The sequence below is a fragment of the Geotrypetes seraphini genome, chromosome 6 (genome assembly GCF_902459505.1).
Source record: "Geotrypetes seraphini chromosome 6, aGeoSer1.1, whole genome shotgun sequence".
In the NCBI taxonomy this organism is placed as follows: domain Eukaryota; kingdom Metazoa; phylum Chordata; class Amphibia; order Gymnophiona; family Dermophiidae; genus Geotrypetes; species Geotrypetes seraphini.
This window is the reverse complement of record NC_047089.1, coordinates 129,558,366-129,577,053: the sequence shown is the minus strand read 5'-3', so window position 1 is coordinate 129,577,053 and position 18,688 is coordinate 129,558,366. Positions and strand designations below refer to the sequence as shown.

At 48.1% G+C, this 18,688-nt stretch overlaps 1 protein-coding gene across 4 annotated transcripts in view; it reads right to left on the bottom strand.

The window, feature by feature from the left end:
- DOCK9 (dedicator of cytokinesis 9) overlaps nucleotides 1-18,688 on the bottom strand; it is a 1,074,749-nt gene that overhangs the window by 694,238 nt on the left and 361,823 nt on the right. The gene's annotated exons all lie outside the window — the stretch shown is intronic.

Genomic DNA, 18,688 nt, shown 5'->3' with positions numbered 1-18,688 from the left:
ACATCTGTTCCTTTTTTTTCCACCACCATCCTTCCCTCTCACCACCTCACTGCACTTCAGCAACCCTCACCCTGAGGGGAGGCTCATCCCCTGCCGCTACATAAACTGCAGAAACAGTCGCTCAAATCCATCACGAAATGGGAGCTCCAAAGGCAGGCTAGCCCTTGCACGGTGGGCAGGACCCACTAGACAAACTGGTGGACCTAAACCCGAAACTCAGAGGTTACCTCCAAAGACCGCATAGCTCAGTCCCTGGCCTGAACTGGAAGGAACAAATGTCGAAAGGTGAACTACCCGATACACAGCTAAAACAGTAACTACTTTCAGAGGAAGAAGGAACTGTACGCAAGGGCACCTCGGAATCCACAAAACGTAATAAGGAACCCGATAGAAAAGAGCTGAAAACTCCAAACTATCCAAGCTGACAGGACAGTCAAAAGGAATACCGTGGATAAGTGTAAAGTGATGCATGTCAGCAACAAAAATCTTATGCACGAATACAGGATGTCCGGGGCGGTACTTAGAGAGACCTCCCAGAAAAGTCGATGAAGCCGTCCACGCAATGTGCGGCAGCAGCGAAAAGGGCGAACAGAATGCTAGGAATGATAAAGAAAAGGATCACAAACAGATTTGAGAATGTTATCATGCTGCTGTACCGGGTCATGGTGCGCCCTCACCTGGAGTACTGCATCCAGCATTGATCACCGTACATGAAGAAGGACATGGTACTACTCAAAAGGGTCCAGAGAAGTGCGACTAAGATGGTTAAGGGGCTGGAGGAGTTGCCGTACAGCGTAGAGAAACTGGGCCTCTTCTCACTAGAGCAGAGGATATTGAGAGGGGACATGATCAAAACATTCAAGGTACTGAAGGGAATAGACTTACTAGATAAGGACTGGATGTTTACCCTCTCCAAGGTAGGGAGAACGAGAGGGCTCTCTCTAAAATTGAAAGGGGATAGATTCTGTATAAACGTAAGGAAGTTCTTCTTCACCCAGAGAGTGGTAGAAAACTGGAACGCTCTTCTGAAGTCTGTCATAGGGGAAAACACCCTCCAGGGATTCAAGACAAAGTTAGACAAGTTCCTGCTGAACCGGAATGTACGCAGGTAGGGCTAGTCTCAGTTAGGGCGCTGGTCTTTGACCTGAGGGCTGACGCGTGAGCGAACTGCTGGGCATGATGGACCATTGGTCTAACCCAGCAGCAGCAATTCTTATGTCTTGAGAGAGAAAGAGAGAGATCCAACATGGACACCGGCTCCAGAGACTCAAAGTGAACGAGCCAGGGAGCGGAGACCAGAAGAAGATTGCACATTAAACAAGGGAGGTGCAAAGGCGGCCCCAAACGAGCCATATCCCATAGGAAATGGACCACATCCGGAGAACTGCCAAAGCTCTTAAGGCGATAGGGACCAGGTAATCTGACCCTTTATCAAAGCCATTGTAAGGCCCTTGTTCAGGCCATCCCACCGAAACTCCAGCACCTGAAGAACTGAGTGAGAATAAAAATCCTCCTGACATCTTGTGCACCAAACCTGGTAACACCACCAAACTTCCATGTAGGTCACCATCATGGCCTTCCACGTGCCGTGAAGCAGCACAGCTATCACCACAATAGAACAATGGCCAACAAGACTCTGCTCTCAAAAAACAGATGCAAGACCAAAGGGACCCAGGTCCTGCAAAGCGATCAGCCCCTAAGAGAGGGGGACCATGGGAAATAGGGCAAACTCAGCCTCCCCTGGCCCAGCTAAAGCCGCACCAGGGCGGCAAACCATGGTAGTCTCAGCCAATCAGGAACCACCAACAGCAGTTTCCAGGCACTTTCTATGTGAAGCATCAAATGCCCCAATATAGGCCATGGAGGGAAGGCATAAAGAAGGCCCTCCTGTGGCCAGAATTGCACCAGAGCATCCAGGCCCTCTTTGCTGGTCTCATCGCAGCTGCCATGAGGGCACTATGCCCTCTAAAGCCCTCCTAGAGAGAGACACTGTCCTGGGTCTAGGGTCTTAAAACTGAGAAAGACTGCCCAAACACCATCCATTCCATGCCCTGCAGACAGCGCAACCCGGAGTCTATCTGTCCAGCGAAAGAACCAACTGAGACACCATACTCTGGGGAGAGGAGGGCACCCTTAGACCCCCCTACCAGTGGACGGAAATCACCATCCTGATAACATCTGAGGACACTCGGACAGCTCGATGACAGAGAAGGGCCTGGAAAGGCCAAAGAGGCAGCCGAGACACCTACAATTCCAGGTGAATAGTTGATCCGACCTGAGGGGGAAACACCGTCCCTATACCGGAGCAGACCTAAAAACTGCCCCCTAACTGGAGAGACACATCCTATGACAGAGTCGCCAAATCTGAATCCAGAGCATAAGGCCACAGGCTAGCACCAAGGGAAGCAGCCACAACGTCATACTGTTGTGCACCGCCACCAACAAATTCCAGAGGCCAAGCAATAGGTCCCGTTGTGGATTCCAATGGGACAACAAAGCCTGCTGCAAGAAACTCAGTCCAGCTCTGGCCTACAGACCTTCCACTGATGGTCACCACCACAAGCCCCAGGAACATAAGAACATAAGCAATGCCTCTGCTGAGTCAGACCTGAGGTCCATCTTGCCCAGCAATCCGCTCTCGCGGCGGCCCAACAGGTCCAGGACCTGTGCAGTAATCCGCTATCTATACCCCTCTATCCCCTTTTCCAGTAGGTAATTGTCCAATCCTTTCTTAAACCCCATTATTGTACTCTGCCCTATTACATCCTCTGGAAGCACATTCCAGGTGTCCACCACACGTTGGGTAAAGAAGAACTTCCTAGCATTCGTTTTGAATCTGTCTCCTTTCAACTTTTCCGAGTGCCCTCTTGTTCTTTTATTTTTTGAAAGTTTGAAAAATCTGTCTCTCTCCACTTTCTCTATGCCCTTCATGATCTTGTAAGTTTCTATCATATCCCCTCTAAGTCTCCTCTTCTCCAGAGAAAAGAGACCCAATTTCTCCAATCTCTCAGCATATGAAAGGTTTTCCATACCTTTTATCAGACGTGTTGCTCTCCTCTGAACCCTTTCGAGTAATGCCATATCCTTCTTAAGGTACGGCGACCAAAACTGGACGCAGTACTCCAGATGCGGACGCACCATTGCCCGATACAACGGCAGGATAACTTCTTTCGTTCTGGTCGCAATACCCTTCTTGATTATACCAAGCATTCTATTCGCTCTCTTAGCAGCCGCTGCGCACTGTGCCATCGGCTTCATTGTCATGTCCACCATTACCCCCAAGTCCCTTTCCTGTGTACTCTCATTCAATAATATCCCTCCCATCGTATAGTTGTACCTCAAGTTTCTGCTTCCCATATGTAATACTTTACATTTCTCAACGTTGAACTTCATCTGCAACCTCGTCGCCCATTCCCCTAGCTTGTTCAAGTCCCTTTGCAATTCTTCGCAGTCCTCTATAGTCTGCAAATTTTATTATCTCACACTTTGTCCCTGTTTCTAGATCATTTATGAATATATTAAATAGCAGCGGCCCAAGCACCGAGCCCTGCAGGACACCACTCATGACCCTCCTCCAGTCCGAGTAGTGGCCTTTCACTCCTACCCTCTGCTTCCTACCTTCCAACCAGTCTCTGATCCATCTATGAACATCTCCTTCCACCCCATGGTTCTTCAGTTTCCAGAGTAGACATTCATGGGGCACCTTGTCAAAGGCTTTTTGGAAATCTAGATATATGATGTCTATGGGGTCTCCTCTGTCCATTTGTTTGTTAACTCCCTCGAAGAAGTGCAATAAGTTCGTTAGGCACGATCTACCCTTGCAGAAACCATGTTGGCTGGTTATCAGAAGTTCGTTCCTTTCGAAATGTTCATCGATGTTTTCTTTTATCAGAGCTTCCGCCATTTTTCCCGGAACCAAGGTCAGACTCACCGGTCTGTAGTTTCCAGGGTCATCTCTTGATCCCTTTTTAAAGATGGGCGTAACGTTGGCTATCTTCCAATCCTCCAGGATCACGCCTGTTTTCAGGGATAGGTTGCAAATTTGCTAGAGTAGTTCTGCTATCTCCTCCTTTAATTCCTTCAGAACCCTTGGATGTATTCTGTCCGGACCCGGGGATTTGTCAGTTTTTAGTTTTTCTATCTGCCTGCTTACGTCTTCAAGGCTCACTTCTATGGATGTTAATTTTTCTGCTTGACTTCCATGAAAGAATTGCTCAGGTTCCGGTATGTTTGATGTGTCCTCATTTGTAAATACAGACGAAAAGAACATGTTAAGCCTTTCTTCCACTTCTTTCTCCTCCTTCACCACTCCCTTCCTGTCTCCGTCGTCCAGTGGTCCTACCTCCTCCCTAGCCGGCTCCTTCCCTTTAACATATTTAAAGAACAGTTTGAAGTTTCGTGCTTTCCTGGCTAGCCTCTCTTCGTACTCTCTTTTGGCTTTTCGAACCACACGGTGGCATTCTTTTTGATTTTTCCTGTGCTCTTTCCAGTTCCCCTCAGTTTTGTCCTTTTTCCACTTTCTGAAGGAATTTTTCTTATTGCCTATTGCTTCCTTCACTATTTTGGTTATCCATGCCGGGTCTTTTGTTCGACTCTTTTTGCACCCCTTTCTGAACCTGGGGATATATATATTTTGTGCCTCGCTCACCATGCCTTCTTCAAGTACGGCGACCTGGAAAAGCTGTCAGGCCGTCAGGATCTGGAAATTGGTATGACAAGTGAAGTGATAAAATTTGCAGACGATACAAAGTTATTCAGAGTAGTGAAGACGCAGGAGGATTGTGAAGACCTGCATCGTGATATCAACATGCTCGAGAAATAGACCGCAACATGGCATATAAGGTTCAACGTGGACAAGTGTAAGATGATGCATGTCGGTAGCAAAAATCTTAAACACGAATACAGGATGTTCAGTGCAGTACTCGGAGAGTCTTGGAAGTACTGGTCGACAAGTCGATGAAGCTGTTCGCGCAATGTACGGCAAAAAGGGCGAACAGAATGCTAGGAATGATTAAGAAGGGGGATCACGTACAGATCGGAGAAGGTTATCATGCCACTGTACCGGGCCAAGGTACGGGCCCACCTGGAATACTGCATCCAGCACTGGTCGCCGTATTGAAGAAGGACACAGTACTACTTGAAAGAGTCCAGAGAAGAGCAACTAAAATGGTTACGGGGCTGGAGGAATTGCCGTACAGTGAGAGATTAGAGAAACTGGACCTCTTCTCCCATGAAAAGAGGAGACTGAGATGGGACATGATCGAAATATTCAAGATAATGAAGGGAATAGACTTAGTAGATAAAGACAGGTTGTTCACCCTCCCAAAGGTAGAGAGAACGAGAGGGCACTCTCTAAAGTTAAAAGGGGATAGATTCCATACAAACGTAAGGAATTTCTTCTTCACCCAGTGTGGTGGAAAACTGGAATGCTCTTCTGGAGGCTGTTATAGGGGAAAACACACTCCAGGGATTCAAGACAAAGTTAGACAAGTTCCTGCTGAACCAGAACGTACACAGCTAAGGCTAGACTCAGTTAGGGAACTGGTCTTTGACCTAAGGGCCGTTGCAGGAGCGAACTGCTGGGCACGATGGACCACTGGTCTGGCCCAGCAGTAGCAATTCTTATGTTCTTATGATGGTAGATAGGAGGAACACTACGTTCTAACCCATGAGAAAGCGAACCCCCAGGTACTCCAAATCCTGAGTGGCTTCAAGTGACTCCACTGAAGGTTGATCATCCAGTCCAGATGCTGCAGCAAGCGGACCACTTGTTGAACCATCTGGAATCCCTCTGCCAGAGAGGGAGTTCAGAACAAAAAGCGTCCAGATTCATGTGGACCAGGACACTCAAACAGTGAATATAACCTGCCACTACCACCATCTTGGTGAAAGTCCTAGGCACCATCGCTAATCCAAAGGAAAGAGCCACAACTGAAATTGCAGCACCAGAATGTGAAAACCGCAAACTTCTTGTGTGCTGGAACAATGGAGATAAACAGATACTTGTTTATGAAATCTAGGGAGGACAGAAACTTCCCCTGCTTTAGTGAATCAATGACGGAAAGCACCATCTCCATGTGTAAGTGCTGCACCTTTAGGGTTGCATTGAACATTTTGAAATTCGGGCTCGTTCTCCAGCTTTGAAGTCTTTCATTGGGACGATGAAACACATCGAGTCAGTGGGAAGATCGAGTCTGCAGGATAAACCAGAAAGTATATGGCAAGAAGACGTGAAAACTCCAAAGTGAGTTCATCTCGCAACACTTCCAAGACCCAGTGGTCGGATGTGATGGACTCCCATGCCACCAAGAAAGTAGACAGCTGCCGCACCCTCCCCCCCAATGCGTGGTACAGAGACGAAGGTCAGATGCCAGAACTGTGTTTTCTGGTGGCGGGTGGGGGGCATGAAACAGGGTCTGGGGAACACAGGGCACTTCTGCCCTGAGGGGAGAGGACTATCATACTGGTGAGGATATCCAATACAGACTAAACGCTGAGGGCCCTGAACCCCTGGAGGAATGCGTCCTGTTCCCAGGCAAAGCCGTCAGCCTGCGATCTTGAACACTTGCCAGGAGATCCTCCTGATCCTGGCCAAACCAACACTGTTCCCAAAAAGTAAACGTATTCAGGTTAGCCTCAGTAGGGGCCCCTACTTCCTGTTTTCATGAAGATAGGACCCGACAGAGAGGAAGTCCTGAAGCCAGCAATAGCAGTGAATTGTGAATGCTGCTGCTGCCAGATGAAGTTCAGGACACCAGGCCTTGGGTGACAGAAGGAGGAAAGGGAGCAGAGGGGGAGAGAATTGGGGAGAGTGTTGCTGTACCCAACTGGAGGGAATGAAAGGAGATGCCAGGGCTTGGAGGGAAGAAGAGACGCCAGGGCATGGAGGGAAGGAGGAAGGTATGCCAGATCAAGGGAAAAGGAAGGGGGAAAGGAAGGAGGAGATGTCAGAGCATGGAGGGGGAGGGAGAGATGGAAGAAAAGGAAAGGAGAGAGATGCCGGGAATCAGGGAAGGGATGATGCCAGACCGTGAGGTGGGAAGGAAAGAAAAGAGAAGAGAGATATGCCAGAGCATAGGAGAGGGGGTGGTGACAGAGAGAGAAAAATGGAGAGGTGACAGAGTTTAAATCAATCATGTACAAAGGAGAGAAGGGGCACGGGATGGAAAAATTATGTTCTTACCTGTTAATTTTCTTTCCTTTAGACGCAGCAGAGGAATCCAGAGACCAATGGGATAGCTCACATCTACCAGCTGGCGGAGATAGAGAAACTGATTAACAGGTGGTCCTATTGGCTGGCACTCCTCCTGTATCCCCAGTATACCTCCTTGCCCAAGCATCCATAACCAGCAATAGGCATAGCATTTAAAAAACTGATTTCCCATAACAAATCCCAAAAGGAAATAATACAGAATACAACCATCAATAACAACAAACTGCGAAAGTTGCAAAAGAAAAAACCGGCAGACAATACGCAGAAAGGGTGGGGCTCTGGATTCATCTGCTGCGTCTAAAGGAAAGAAAATTAACAGGTAAGAACATAATTTTTCCTTCCTTAGCAACAGCAGCAGATGAATCCAGAGACCAATGGGATGTAGCAAAGCAATCCTCAATCTGGGTGGGAAGCAAACGCTGCCTCCGCAACAACCAAAGCACTAAACGCATCCACCGCATGCGCCCCCACAGCCAACTGGAAATGCTGAGATAAAGCACTCTCGAAAGATAAAGCATCCGCGATACAAAACCCCTCCAAGGAAATAACCTCTGGACCGAGTCCAAGAAGTAGCCGTCGCTCTGGTGTAATGGCCATGAAGCCATTACGCCAACCGCTTCCCTGCCATCAAGCAAGCGTAAATAATGTCCATCGAGTGATGGAGGCTTTGGACGCCGCCATTTGTTTGAGGCGTCCCTTGAAGAATACAAAACAGGTGATCTAAACAACTAAACGTCGTTAGAAACCTAGCTCGGGAGAACGCTACGCACATTCAAAAAATGCAGTGAATAAAAGCACAGCTCCCCATTTCTCCTCCCAGGAAGAAGGAAGGAAAAGTGAGTGTCACAAAAGAAAGTATGACATCTCCTTAGAAAGAAAGTGTGGTACCATCCGAACTGACACCCCAGATTATGTAAATCAGAAATAGGAATCCCCGTCGAACAAGGCCCACAACTCTGAAAACCGCCGAGCTGCAGCCAAGGCCACAAGAAACCCCGTGTTCAACAGCACAGCCCTTTAGAGTCTCAAAAGACAAGGATGAAAGAAGCCTTCGGTAAACTGAGAAGAAGTACCCTAAGACTGCACCCCGGACAGGGCTTTCCAAGAGTTGAAAGAATATACTGTACTCCGTTCGGGAACAGTACCACATGAGGCTGAGAAGTAAGCGAAGAGCAATATACCTAGCCCTTGTAACAAGCTAAGAATGGCACATGAAGCGGAAGGGGATTGAACGCTACGCCCTTGGCAATACACTCGTGCCAAAAAAGAACTCTGGAAGGGTGCAAATGTGGAGAAGTACCCAAGGAAAAAACCTCCAAAAGGAAGCAGAAGCCACAGATCTGTATCGCCTAGATAAGAGAAAAAACAACCTGCTTCGCATAATCTTTACATGTCAGCCATGACATTTCAAAAGCTAGGCCGTAATACCAAAGTAGTACGAATATCCAAGTTGATCGGACCCTAATTGAGCAAACCTGGAGATACCAGAAAACTCAACAGTACGGCTGTCGCAAGACCCATCAGATCCGCATAGCAAGGATGGCGCAGCCAATCCAGAGAGTCTACAAATACTGTGCCCTGAAAGCGAGTTGGAGATGACAAATCCAAGCCATCAACCGCCAGGGGAAAACACTGAAAAAAGAGAAATCAGAGTCGAGAAAGAAATCACGCTGCTACCCCCTCTGACTCCCACTCCCTGTGCCTGCCGAAGAAGCTTGGAAGCGTAGAATTTCGAGACAAGGCCAAGAGGACTAGATCCAGGAGATCTCACTTCCAGAAAAAGATCCGGAACGTCTGCGCCAAAATGTTCAATATCCAGGAAGTAGAAGATTTCACTATGACCAACATGCACACTTGCTAGAGCGTACACAGCGCTGGACATTGTTACATACAAGAAATGGGCCATGCTCAGATGTCATGGAGAGAAGTCTATCCAAACTTCTTACCTGACCCATAAAATGATCTGTCAACAGAAGAGGAAGTTGAGGGTCCACCCATTGAAGTAGAACCACAACCTTACCCACCAACTGAGCATAGCACAAACTGCCCCAGCAGTAGAGCAATACCCCCATCATCACACTGACTGAAAGGACCTGTAGCGTCATTCCGGAAGAATGGTCCGAAGCTCCTGAAAGAACTGAGCCCCCGAACCCGACAGCTTGGTACGGTGGGCTACTAGGTAACAAACCAGCAAAGACCATAACAGGACATGGAAAACACCTATCTCGCTGAGCCCCCAAACTACGCAAAGCGAAGTGTGAGGAGCCTAGTAAATACCACCATTAGATGAAACCATCGTAACCAAAGTGGCTGCAGCAGCAGGCCCATGCAAAGGCGATTCTAAGGGGACAGAAGAGACACCACTATAGATTCCAGCACCTATATAGAAATGCAGAACGTAGATCTAGGTGACTAAACAAGAAGGGGAACCTGAGACTGTAACCCGTCCCCCCCTAGTATCTGTGAAGAAACACACTGTGCCCTCACTTGGCTAACAACACAGCCAGACATTCCAACAAATGGCAGAGGTAAGAGAGATCTTTGAAATAAAATGAAGAAAGTAAATCATCCGATGGCGTCTGCCCAATTGATTTGGCGGCAAGATGGCCCAAGAAGCAGACATCCAAGAAACAAACCCCTGAATACCCCCTGTTTGCCAAAAAGCCACCCCTAAGGGCCGCAACCCATAAAGAGTTCTTGGAGTCGTGGCTAGGATAAACGGTATGCGCCAAAACAAAGAGAGCTGCCCAAGAACATACAAGTGGAGACACTGCTGATGCCGTGGCCACCAGGAATAGGAAATAAACTCACCGTTTCAGGGCGGAAATGTCTAACTCTGAAAAAAACCTATTGACCAGTATGAGAACCAAGTCCCAAGTTGATCAACTTCATCTCCCCGGGCAGTATGAATTAAACAGAACAATTTCTGTGAGCTCCGGAAGAACTAAAACTATGGCTCCAAGTTCCAGTTACCCGCAAATGGGGTTCTCGTACCAACATAATCGATGGAAGCCCAAAACCCTGTGATCCCAAGAAAGAATCTAAAAAGGAAGAAGAGGATTCAAAGTTGCAAACCTCCTGAGGAATGGCCAAAGCCTTTGACCCGACAACATAGAATCCCCCCTCCACGAGGACGCCTAAAGCGAAATAAGAGGAAGTCAAAACCCCTTCAAAGTGAAGCGCAGGAAAATCAGAAAAGGGCTGGTCGAGAGCTGAAAGGACAGAAAAGAAACTCTCCCCAACAAGACCCCAGCAGGCGAAGTAAAAAGGGGCCTGGCGAAAGCCCGCAAACAGTCTCAACTTCATGCCTGCCACTGGAATGCAAGACACCCTAGGCGGAATCCATAAAGAGCATTCGCCTCTAAATAGAAAACGATCTGCACCTTGATGTATAGCAGACAACGCTCCCAAGCCAAAAGAGAGCCTCAGGGACGAAGTCAACAGGCATATAGTGTTTTGCACCATAAGCATGCAGAAGAAGAGGAAACTTGCCCCTAGTCAGCAGCAACCTCAGAGACCAGTCTGCAAGATAGGAGGACTGCCTAGCACGCGCCAGCAGCAGAAGGTGACCTGCACGCCATAAGCCTTAAGGACCTGCCGACCTCGGAGACACCCATACCCACAGGAAGAAGTGAAGAGATAACAGGCCCCAAGAGAGTCCCCTCACTGGGAAACCAGATAAAATATGTTAAAGAAGTAGGGTAATAGCGCTACCAGACACATGCAGCGCTACACACCGGAAGAAACATCAAAGAAACCTCCAACCTACATAGATCCACCTTGCATGGACCCGGAAAGAGACAATGAACTACCTGTAGGAAACACGGGAACTCTCCGGGCACTGCCCGGTGCCCAATGACAACCCATGACATAGAAAAAATGAAGCGCAGGTGACCCCACATGGCAGAATCTTTCTCTTGAAGTCCCCTGAGACATAACAGACCCAAGAAAACTAGCAGCCTATCTGCCAAGGGAAGCAAGGGGAAAACATACACACACCCCAAATTTGAGCACCGCCACAAAGGGTAAGGCTGTCTTAACAGACCCGTCATAGCACACTCCGAAAAGGATAAGCCGTAGTACACGCTAATAAATGCACCCGTATAAAATAGCTCCCTGAATGCTGCGGCAGTCCCGCTCACGTAGGAGACCCAAGCGCGGGAAGTTTCGCGCCAAAATATGCCGGCTCCTAGAACAGCGCTGCATACAGACCCAGAGCCCGCAATGAAACAGACACCCATACTGGCATCGCCCAAATTTGAAAATTCACCTCGGGGAGGAAAAGAAACAAAGTTGCTCGGTCTCAACAGCAGTTGAGAACCAGCGGGAGTCTCTTGCGCTCAGCAGAGACCCGGGTCCTGGCCGATGACCAAAGAACACCCCGGAGCCGAGCTCACCTCCCCGCGGGCACACTGGGAGTAATGCAATCAAGCACCTCCCCAAGTCAACACCGGGAGCCGTCCAAACATGGCCTCCCCCACTGACCGCGGCAACTCCGAGAAGGGACAGCCCCAGAACCTACAAACACTGCAGCTCCCATGTCCCGGGCAAGAAGAGAAGCTCTCGCTGCTGCCGCGTGGGAAGGCACCTACTCCCGAAACCGAGTGTAGCCCATTACCGAAGCCACCCTGGAGAAAACCAAAATTTTTTTTTTTTTTTGTACTCTCCCCACAACAAATAGCGTATAACAACAGAAAAGAAGAACCACTCCACAAGGAACCACCAGCGTTCATACCAGCACAAAATAGCCCCGCAGTTCAAATGCAAAGTGAAGTAAACATATACTCACAACCTTGGTAGTAGTGCTGGCAAATGTCGGCTGCTCAGCACTAGCAGGGCAAAAAGTAGCTGTGAAGTCCCCCTTTTTTTTTGAAGGGAAAGAAGAAAAAAATAGGGACTAAGGCAGACCCTCTATCATCGGAGGGAGGGTGAGGCAGGGACATGGGGTGGCCCAAGTGTAACCTCTAAAGCCGGCACCGTTCAGCTGGACACCCCTGTCTCACTGAAGAGAAGATCTCAACAGGAGAGATAGATCATCCAGCTCACTGAAGAGAAAGCCTCAACAGGAGAAAATAAAGGCCCAGCCACAGCCAGATTCCAGGAGCTAGTTGAATAGCGACCATCACCTGCTGGGAGATAGAGAATACTGGGGATACAGGAGGAGTGCCAGCCAATAGGACCACCTGTTAATCAGTTTCTCTATCTCCGCCTGCTGGTAGATGTGAGCTATCCCATTGGTCTCTGGATTCATCTGCTGCTGTTGCTAAGGAAAGATAGCTTATGGAAGGAGCATAGAAAAAGGGAAGATGCCATATGGAAGAGAGAGGGTGGACACTGGATGGAAAGAGCACAGAGGGCAGTGAATGGAAGGGGTAGAGAAAGGGAAACAGACACTGAATGGAAGTGTGGGGCAGAGGAGGGACAGCTGCTGAATGGAAGTGTGAGGGATAGGGGGAGCAGATGCTGGAAGGAAGTGGGGAGGAGAAATAAAAAAGGGCACATGAAGGATTGATGAAAGAGGATAGAGTTAGTTACTGGAAGGGGTGAGGGAAAGAGGTGGCAAGCTATAGGTAGACACAGTGAAAGAGGGAAATTGAGGACTGAATAATAAAAAAGAATTTAGACAGAGGCAGAAAATAAATTGAGAAGGAAGACCAGGGAAGAACAGGAGGAAGGGAGCGGAGAGAGAGATGCCAGAGTAGGGGGAAAGAGAGAAGACAGATACCAGACCAATGGGGGTGAAAGGAGAGATGGAAGGTGGAGGCATACAGTTTCTAGAAGGGGCATAGAAGGAGAGACGATGCCATATAGGGGCAGAGAGATGGCAGACAGTGGATGGAAGGAAGAGAGTAACAAGAAGATGAGGAAAGCAGAAACCAGAGAAGACAAAGGTAGAACAAAAATTTTCTATTTATTTATTGCTTTAGGAGACATGGTGTTGCATTGTATGCAGAGTCCAACTTCTTGCTGGTTCAATTTAACCTTTGTCTATGTATTTCTATTTTATCCCACCTTTTACAAAACTGTGGAGCGTTTTTTAGCGCCAGCCGTGGTGGTAGCAGCTGATGCTCAGAACTCTATGAGCGCCAAAGCTGTTACCACCATGGCTAAAATCTACACTACAGTTTTGTAAAAGGGGAAGGGGTTAGTTTGTGATGACATTCCATACTAGGCGAAGATGTTTTCTGTGTTCTGTGTGTTCGAAAGACATGGTTTTCAATTAGGATTGACTTCAGGATTGATCTATACTAGTCTGGCTTGTTTAGTTTTACAATGGGTGTATTGCTGTTGTACTTCTCACTGCAGTATGTAAGATGCTGCCTTTTCCTAGGTACTCATGTGTGACGTGTGGCTTGTTACTAAAAATCATGTTTTTCGTAAAGATGGGGGGTGCCAAAAAATGATGGGCTCCGGGTGTCACACATGCTAAGTACGCCACTGCCTGTGCCAGCTAGGATTCAGAACACAGAAACCAGCATTCCCCACAGAAAGCAAGGAGCAAACCTCAGGACTGAAACTTCTAATCATTCTTCTGAAGGTAATAATTAATTGGATACAGAAATGCCAGAAGAAATGCTTACAAATGATGTTGAAATGGAACCTGAGGAGGCATGCTTGTTTGAGAGCATGATTACAGAGTAAAGTTTGGGGAAAGTAAAAATGCTGTTTCTGATAAGGTGGTGTTGCCTCACAAAACTAAGAATACCAGAAGAGTTAAGAATTACTGCCTCTGATTGAATTAAGAATACCAGAAGGATCAGGAATCACTGCTTCTGATGTAATTAAGGGTAACAGAAGAGTTAAGAATCACTGCTTCTGAATTTCCATAATCACAGAACTGTGGGGAACCTGTCCAAGTAATGCAAGCAGGTTCCAGGACTTGAAATTGAAAAGTTATTTTTGTGCCAGGCCTTTTTGAAGACCGGCTTGCAGGAATGCAAGGACCACCACAATGGAAACCCTCTCGGCTCCACCTGCTCCTATGCGCAGGTCTTCCAGGTCTTAGTGTAAGTCACAAACACTGCAGGCTTCTTTGCTCTAAGAAGAGTTGTAATGACAGCCTTCGAGTAACCCTTCTGAAGCAGAGCTGTGTGCTCAAGGGCCATACCTTAAGACCAAAGCGCTCTGGCTTCTCCACAGAGACTGGGCTTTGACTGCGGAGCCCCAGATGAACCAGCAGCTTCAGGCACCTGCCTCTTTGCAGATGCACCAGATCCCCAAAGGCCTGCGGGGCCAGTCCAGAGCCAACAGAATCACCAACCCTCAGGTTTACTATTCTGTAGAAGATCCAACTCACCATAGCCCAAGGTGGGAACACAGAGAAGCTTCTCTTTGGGACATGGCTGAACCATGCCATCTAGCCCTATGCTTCCCTGTTCAGCTCTTCGACTGTAGAAGCAAACTGTCCAGTTTGCCCCAATTCTGTACAATAAAGGAAAACGCTCTCTGGGAGAGACCCCACTCCCCCGGATCCAGAGTCTGTTTGCTGAGGAAGTCTGCCTGAACATTCTCTACCCCTGACACATGGGCAGCTGAGAGAGTTTGCAAGTGAATTTTCACCCACTGGAATAACATCTGTGCCTCCAAGCATAGGGGAGCACTTCTGGTGCCTTCTTGTCTGTTCACATAAGCCATTGCAGTGGCATAGTCTGAAATACCCTGCCTTCTCTGTCAGAGAAGATTGCAACTCCTGCAAGGCCAATCAGGTGGCTCTCAGTTCCAGTTGATTTATGGACTAATAGGGACCACATGCCCTGGAGTGGGCGACCGCAGCAGTGGGCCCCCCCTTCCCAGTCACTCAGGCTGACATTGGTTGTGAGGGTCACCTATGAATCGATCCTGAGAGGCATACCCCTCGACAAGGCATTTCCCTGGAGCCACCAACGCAAGATGTGCTTTCCCTCCGCAGTCCAGGGGAGCTGCATCTGCAGGGAGTGGTGCTGCAGAGATCACATGGACTTAAGAAGTACTTAAGAAGGCACATATGAGCTCACGCCCAGGGTACTTCCAGGGAGACAACCATCAAGCCCAGCACCTGCAGGTAATGCCAGGCTGTGGGGCTCAGAAGAGCCAAAATCTCCACAATCTGCTTTCTGAGCTTGTTTGTGAAACTCTTAAAGAAAAACACGGCCCTGCGGCATGTACTCCCAAATATTCCAAGCACTGAATCAGTTGAAAGTGACTCTTTCGGAAGTTGACTAACCCAGGCTCTGGAGGAGGCTCACCACCTGAACGGTGTTCTCATCGTCCTCTAGAGAGGGGGTCCTGATCAGCCAATCATCTAGGTAAGATGCACTGCTACAACCACCATCACCTTGATAAAGGTGCAGGGAGCCATGGCCAAACCAAAAGGAAATGCTACAAACTGGAAGTGACGCTGAAAACATGTAATCTCAGATATTTCCTGTGATATGAGAAGATAGGGATATGAAGATATGCCTCCGTTAGATCCAGAGTGGCAAGAAATTCTCCTGGAGCCGCCACCGCTATGGAGCAGTCCGTCTTCATGCAAAAGCAGGAGACTTTCAACACCTTGTTTACTGAATAAATCTAGAATGGGACCCCAATCTTCTGCACTTTTCTTGGACACTATAAAGTATAAGGTGTACCTGCCTAAGCCTGATTCTTTTTTGGGAACTGGTTCAATGGCATGAACGTCTAAGAGTCATTGCACTGTTGCTCATACTCTGGCCTCCTTCTCCGGTCATCCAGCTGGGGAGTCAAAGAACAGATCCAGAGGGGGCCGAGAAAGCATCTTGTGCCCCTCCAGATTAATGTCCAGAACCCAATGGTCGGATGAAATCTGTTCCCATTGTTACCAGAAAGCCAACAGTTGCCCAATATGAGGAGGAGAAGCAGTCACCTGGCATCATTGCTGCAGTTTGGAGGATGAGCCACCTGATGCCTGTAATTGCCATTCTCTGTTTGGACCCCTGAAAGGGCCTCTAAGATGAGTAACTGGAGGAAATTTGGCAGAATCGCCTAGAGATACAAAAACTGCCTCTGCCGCCCCTGGACGAACAACAACCCCTACTGTCCAGGAGAGATTTAGGACGATTGTTACACTGGCCACGAGGTCATCCAGCCCTTTGTCAAAAAGCGTCTGCCCCTTGAAAGGGTAATTTGCTGATAGTGGCCTTGGAAGCTGAATCGCCCACCCATTTTCTGACCCAGAGTATTTGGTGGGTAGAAATGGAATAAGTCAAAGAGCATCAATCACATAATCTACTCTCTCCTTAATCAGCTGTCCCCCCATTCTGGGAGACTAGTCTGTAGTCTGGAATGACAGGCCTATGCCACAAAGAGGCAGCTGCTGTAGCTTTGATACCCATAGCCAGTACTTTAAACCAGTGTTTTTCAACCTTTTTACACCCGTGGACCGGCAGAAATAAGAATTATTTTGTGGACCGGCAAACTACTAGAACTAAAATTTAAAAACCCCGTTTCCGCCCCATCTCAGTGAGCTCGGTCACCTCAGTAACTATAGAAAAATAGACAAATAGTGCAAAATATAGACAGCAGATATAAATTCTCAAAACTGACACGTTTTGATCACTAAATTGAAAATAAAATCATTTTTCCTACCTTTGCTATCTGGTGATTTCATGAGTCTCTGGTTGCGTTTCCTTCTGTCTATGTATCCTTTCTTTCTTTCTGTACTCAGGACCAAGAATTGTCCCTTTCTATTCCCTCCCTCTTTCCTTCCTATGTCCTTAGTGGCCCCGGTGCCTCCTTCCCATGTCCTTAGTGCCTCTTCCCATATCCTTAGTGCCCCCAGTGCCTCCTTCCCATGTCTTTAGTGCCCCCAGTGCCTCCTTCCCAAGTCCTTAGTGCCCCCAGTGCCTCCTTCCCAAGTCCTTAGTGTCCCTTCCTATGTCCTTAGTGCCCCCAGTGCCTCCTTCCCATGTCTTTAGTGCCCCAGTGCCTCCTTCTCATGTGTTCAGTGCCCCCAGTGCCTCCTTCCCATGTCTTTAGTGCCCCCAGTGCCTCCTTCCCATGTCCTTAGTGCCCCTTCCTGTCTTTAGTGCCCCCAGTGCCCCTTCCTGTCTTTAGTGCCCCCAGTGCCTCCTTCCTATGTCCCTCTCACTGCCTTCCAGACTTTGTCCCACCCCCACTCCCGAAGCCAGCCTGCCTACCTGTCTACCTCCCTGGCCAAAGCCAGCCTGCCAACCTCCTTCCCTCCCTGCCGCACTCAAAAAAAAGGCCTCCCTCCTTCCTTTTCCCGGTCCGCTGCTATCTTACAGCCTTGCTGCTGCTACTGCTAAAGCTGACACAAAGTCTTCTTTCCGATGATTGGCTGGCCCAGAACATCCTCTCCAACATCAGAATTGACGTCAGAAAGAAGACTTCCTGTCGGCTTTAGCAGCAGCAGCAGGGCGGTAAGATAGCAGCGGACCGGGTGAAAGGAAGGAGGAAGGCTTTTTTTTTTGCACGACAGGAAATGATCGCCTGTCCCGTTGTCCCCGAGCACAGCTTCGGGACGCTGTCCCTGATAACGGGACATTTCGGCGTCCCGAAGCTGTGTATGGGGACAACGGGATAGGAGGTCTGAAAACGGGACCTATGGTCACCTTAATATTGCCGGCCCTGCATGGACCGGCAGAAATTTCTTGCAGACCGGCAGTTGAAGAACAGTGCTTTAAACTGTCTTTTAAGGACCATGTCCACTTTATGGTCCTGTGCGTCCTTGAGCATCACAACTCTCACTAGGCAGGGAGGTGTGCTTGGTCACTTGTGCTACTGCAGAATCCACCTGTTGTACAAACAGTTGCTGGAAGTTTGGAGCCATAGGATAGAACCTAGACATAGCTCTGACCACCTTTAGAGAGCTTTCAGGGTAATGTCTGGATAAGCAGGAAAAAGGTCGTCTGTGCATTAGTGCCACACATAACGGAGCACAGAGGTGGAGAGCTGCTAGGTAATGAGCTTCAACATAGAGAAGTCATCAGAAATTACATGTGAAATAAAAGCTGATTTGAAATGGCAACACACTAAGGGATCATCATAGTTATTTGCCACCACTCCTACCTCCTGACCCCGTCAGGGATTCTAAAGCCAGACACAGAAGAGCCATGTGACAATAAAGGCATGGAAAAACTTCTAAACAACCCAGTTCTACTTCATAAGTTACAGAGCAAAATAGAATGGTTTGTTGCTGGAGAAACTCCCTGTGCCCCTCCTTCTCGTTTCTTGTTTCAGTGGAGTTCAACTGCTTTGGTACTAACTGAAGATGGAGCTGTTCTGCATTGCAGAAGGGGAGTTCAAAATCTTAAAGGGACACCCTTCTGACAATTTGTGGATAATGGGAACCAAGAGCTTACATACGAACTCCTCTGTATATGTAACATAACTACCTAATAGTTCAGTAAATCTGGGGAAGTTATTAGGGGTGTCACAATATAGTATTTCGAATACTAAACTATTCGCTTTTCTATCAGTAGCCAGTGTAGTTCTATAAGAAGCAGTGTGACATGG